The 5,292-nt window shown below is 36.6% G+C and overlaps 1 long non-coding RNA gene across 1 annotated transcript; it reads right to left on the bottom strand.

Annotated features, from left to right (window-relative positions):
* Window positions 1–564: 564 nt before the first annotated feature.
* Window positions 565–4,581, bottom strand: LOC135781199 (uncharacterized). The gene is made up of 5 exons (XR_010545095.2): window positions 4,328–4,581; window positions 3,975–4,068; window positions 3,092–3,153; window positions 1,956–2,132; window positions 565–988 (listed from the first exon to the last, which is right to left on the bottom strand). It is a non-coding gene; the product is annotated as an uncharacterized lncRNA (long non-coding RNA).
* Window positions 4,582–5,292: the final 711 nt, after the last annotated feature.

Raw genomic sequence — 5,292 nt, 5'->3', positions numbered from 1 at the left:
GCACACGTACCCCTCTAACGAGCCTCAGAAAGCTGAATATCGTGGCATTCTGTTCATAAGTCCACTTCAGTTTGACTAAGCAAAGGTCCCGCCCCGAGCTGACGGCCGGGAAGCTTGCACTGTAAAAAATTGACTGTAGAATTTACAGGATTTAGCTGGCAAAAAAGTTGCCAATAAAGTTCTGTAAAAAAATTATTAATTGCTGTAAAATGGACTCCAGCATTATACTGTAAAGCAATTTACAGCTAATTGTTGTTTGTAAAATACAGTACTTTGTTGTTTATTTTACAGTTATAATGAATTATACTTGTATTATAAGTTACAGTATTTTTTTGTAATTCCAATAAATTACAGTATATAGTTGGCAACTAGAGTTGCCAATAAAATCCTGTAAATTCCCCAAAACCCAAGATGATATTGTAATAGTTTTACATTCAAATGCTGTAAAGAATTTTTACTACATTATTACACTGTAATATATTTACCAAATCTATTCCTGTAAATACATGAGAATGAAAACTGAATTAAATGTAGTTTACAGAATAATGCAACCAAAGTCAAAGGTGCTTCAAGAACAACATTTATTAAAACTGACAGCAAAGTACTTTCAAAAAAATTATGTTGTTTCAGCAAATATTCCACTCAATCCTTAATATTCTAAAACAATGGCATCTATAAAACATCTAAACACGGTTTGTGTTACATTTAAGATCTTGTTGAATCTGTGTTAGAACATAACATAACTTGTATGTCTAGAAACACAAGTGCTCAATCACAGAACTGGCCTATTTACAATATGTTTTGGTCTTAATACATGAACAAGAACTTACATGCGTAACCATTCAAAGTCCAATAATTTTCTGAAAAGAGTACACACATGAGGGTTGATGGTGTTGTTTCTCTTCTCAGAGGCGTTTCCACTTTTTTGCCTCCAACCTTTGTTTTGGCTGTCTTGATGCCAGTGGTAGGTGTGATTCCAACAAAACATCTGCACAAAGAACAAAAATAAATTTTAGAATATACATGTACATATATGTACATTTACAGACAAATGTACATATAAACACTTAAATATCATATGGTAGCATGGGTACTTTCCTGGTGTGTGTGTATATATAATTTTATTTTTCAAATGAAAAAAGTATAATGCAAGAAAAAAACACATCTACAGAGTGCCCACATAACGTTACGTTGCGTGATGAAATCCAGTAAGAAAAAATTAAACAAAAATTGTGAAGAAGTTAGTATTAAAAGGCTTACATTTTAGACAGCATATTTCCTGTTTTTTCACCAACAAAAATAATTACAAACGCAGCCACAGCACTGTTTTGATTATCTGAGGACAAGAATGGTCTATTTTAATTAACCTGTTCATACTCTAAAGTAAGAACCTTATGTTACCATATTTATCTATAAATACAACATATACACCAGGAAAGTACACATTTTAAAAAAGTGGTTGTCAACCTTTTTTCTTTTCAACCTATTGTCCAAAACAATGTCAAAAGTCTTATTTCTACCAAATAAAATATACTAGAGCAGGGGTGCCCAACCCTGTTCCTGGAGGGCTACCATTCTGCAGATTTTAGCTCAAACCCCAATCAAACACAGCTGAAGCAGCTAATCAAGGTGTTCAGGGTTGCTTGATAATTACAGACAGGTATTGGTGTTGGAGCTGGGTTGGAACTGAAGTCTGTAGGACGGTAGCCCTCCAGGAGCAGGGTTGGGCACCTCTGTACTAGAGCTTGGCGTGTCTACACAATGTAAATTTGTTACAAAAACATCCAAACAATAAGAAATCTCTTGATTTTTGATTGTTTTAGCTTATCATGCTTGTTTCGTTGTATTTTGAATAACTGTCATTTAAAAGTCTTAAGGCCTACTTGGGGGGTCCTATCCCCCTGGTTGAGAAACACTGCTATAAAACAAATAGCTACCTATGTGAATATAATTACCTTAGAACAAATTCAAGTGTGGAGGATGCCTCCTCCTAATAAACCAGGTTGAAGTTGTAGTATGATGCGAACAAAGCTGCAAATCCAGCCACAAGGTTGGGGTGGGGATTCACAACCACCTGACCGTCCATACTCAGCATCCACTGAGTTGCATTGAGGATTTCACCTAAAAATAATCTTGAAAACAAGAAATATAAAATGTAAGAGAAAATATAACAGTCAACATTTATTGAACAAATACAACAGATTTCAAAACATTGTTGTTTTTATGTATTCTTGAGACATGAGAAGCAAATATGAAGTTAACACTAAATGTCCTCTCACAGCTCTTAAAAGGGCATTTTATCTCCCTGCCTTCATCTATATGGTCTTTTAAAGGAACACGCCCAGATTTTGGGAATTTAGCTTATTCACCGTATCCCCCAGAGTTAGATAAGTCCATAAATACCTTTATCATTTTTATGCGTGCTGTAACTCTGTTTGACGCAGCCCCCGCTAGCTAAGCTTAGCACAAAGACTGGAAGCAAATGGCTCCAGCTAGTATACTGCTCCTAATAAGTGACAAAATAACGCAAACATTTTCCTATTTATGTGTTGTGATTTGTATAAATAACAAGGTGATATGAGACACAACTATCTTTTAACAGTATACAATATACTCGTCAGACAGAGTTACAGCACGCACAGAGATGAGAAAGGTATGTATGGACTTATCTAACTCTGGGGGATACGGTGAATAAGCTAAATTCCCAAAATCTGGGCGCGTTCCTTTAATTGTCCAATAAAGTCCTTTAGGCTTGTACATGTGAAATTACAAACTTAAATTTGTCAAGTCAATGTGGTGCCTGTTTGGTCAAATCTGACACTTCTATGATACCCTCTTAGGTCTCTGTTTAAATGAGACTTGAATGCTGAAATTTTTTGAATGCACGGGAGCATTCAGGTACTCCACATGTAAAGGAACAAGTTAAGAACATTACTGTGTACTTTCATATGCTGAGTGTAGCCTATAATAGTATTGCTCTCATGCTGACACAACTTGCAGTGATACATGTCTAAAAATACTTTTTAAAATAGCAAAGTCAACAGTGAAGTATAGCATCCATCCATGAAAAAGGGCACAGTGGGTTTTTCACCTTTTCTCATTTGTCTCACACCACCAGTCAGGTTAAGAGTTGCAATCTCTGCTGTCTCGTGCCTGAAAAACAATGTTAAACTTAATTACACTCCATCCTAACCAAATTTCACGTTTAAAACAACACTGCAAAAGCACCTATACTTACATGTAAAAAGTGAACTACAAACTGGAAAATTAATTACATCTGACTATGTTGGCTAATGTTATAAAATATTTCTGGTCGAAATAACAGGCATCAAATTGCTTCACATTAACTTAAGTATGACACAATATGTTAAATACTACCTTAAGTAAGGAAAATAAACTGACGAAGTAAACTAGAATAGAAAATCGCAGCATCCAACCATGTTAACATATTTTCTAAGATGAGAGCAAATACGCATTTATCGTGTAACCTTACGTTCGTTTTCTTTCACAAGCAATTCCGTTTAAATATCACGTTCATTTAACAGCAATCCAAAATACTTTAACAAAATGGCAACAAACTACAGCCGTATGCAAAAATAAAACGTCCTGTATGATGTTTCTGTTGGTGCTTCTTTAGTCTCACCACCCTGAAGTTGACCCGTATGACGTGACATCTTTGCTGCCTTGCGCCTGAATTCAAAACTCCTGCACATTCAACTCAGATATAACGCGGGTATTATGTTAAACATGTTGACGTGCCCTTAGTAAGGAGTATAAGCTGGCGAAATAAACTAGAAATTTGCATGATATCCAACCATATCTTATTTTTTAAACTGGCAGCAAATAACGTACGCGTTTATAACGTAGTTTTCTTTAACAAGCAATTCAGTGTCGCGTTTAATTAACAGCAATGGTTTAAAAACACTTTAGCACGCATCCATGATAAAATGCACAGCATGTACAATGTTTTTTACCTGTAAGTTCGAAGATTCGTCTCACCACCACTCTTTGCCACCATGCAGTCCAGCCGTTACGGACCCCTCGCGCTTTTTGCTGCCTCGCTCATGCCTGAAACAAACATCTGAAACGTTATAAAGTTAATGACACATAACTACCAAATGTAACATTTAAAATAATGTAAAGAATTTAATTTTATATTTTGCTACATGTCTTAATGACACGCTGTTGTGAAATACAAATTATTAACATCTGTTATGTTAATAATCTGGTATAGCGGTCGCATACCAGATATCACTATTTAAATGACCATAATAGTACTATATTAGTTTAATACTGTACTATATTTGAATGATTTACGTGAACTTACCAACAATTTTGAATGATGACTCTTCAGTGTTCAAGTCCATTTCAAACGTAAATACACCCACGCAATCCCATGATGCCATTTCACAATTAATTTTTGTAAAAACATATGATATACAGTGGCAACACCTCCTGCCTGTAAATTCAATTACAGTTTAAATGAAAATATACTGTTAACAGCTGTAATACTTTCTTTTACCCATAATGCATTGTGAACTACACTAAAATCTTGTAAAATGTTAAAACAGGAATTTCCTGTAAAATTTTGCTGTAGAAACTACAGCAATTTGTTACAGTGTGCTTAAGTTACACACGGCTGCATGAAGTGCTGTCATTACGAGCTAGCCCAGCATTTGCTGTGGGTTGAACACGCTTTACGACGGCAATCAGCCTTCGGCGCGTGGAACGCCGTTTGTCTCATATAAATCACCTTGTACTGTGAATACGGTACATTATGAGGATGATTTAGCACTGCAGCACTCTCGACCGTGTTATTGTGATAATGCGGTCGGGCAATCTACGGTGGTTTCATTATTTACCGAACCAGACTGAGATCTCGCCCCCTGAACAAGCTGACGAGTCATCTCCTTTATAAACTCATTGCATCGCTTTATAAGCTATGTTCAATCAGAGTGATACGCATCTCATGCTTAAACTACCAATATTAACCCATTACGATGGGCGTGCGGAGATGGCATCCGTGGGACACGACCTACATTACGTGCCTTATGACACATTGACACAAGCTGCTAGGACCCCTTTCACGAGGCGTCCTTATGCAAAGTCTGATCCATTCTGTCTAGTGACATTTGAAAGTCAAAACCCCCCGCGAATCGCCGGGGGAACACTTTTCTCCTCACTACAGAGGCACGGCGGCTCTCTCCCCTACCTATATCTATGCGGCCGTGATAACAGCGAACCACGCTTTTACGACCGACCATTCATTTAATTCACAAGCCTGTCATCTCT

Source organism: Paramisgurnus dabryanus, chromosome 23 (assembly GCF_030506205.2).
Source record: "Paramisgurnus dabryanus chromosome 23, PD_genome_1.1, whole genome shotgun sequence".
Lineage (NCBI taxonomy): Eukaryota > Metazoa > Chordata > Actinopteri > Cypriniformes > Cobitidae > Paramisgurnus > Paramisgurnus dabryanus.
The sequence above is the reverse complement of the archived record's forward strand: the minus strand, read 5'-3'. Positions and strand labels throughout refer to the sequence as shown.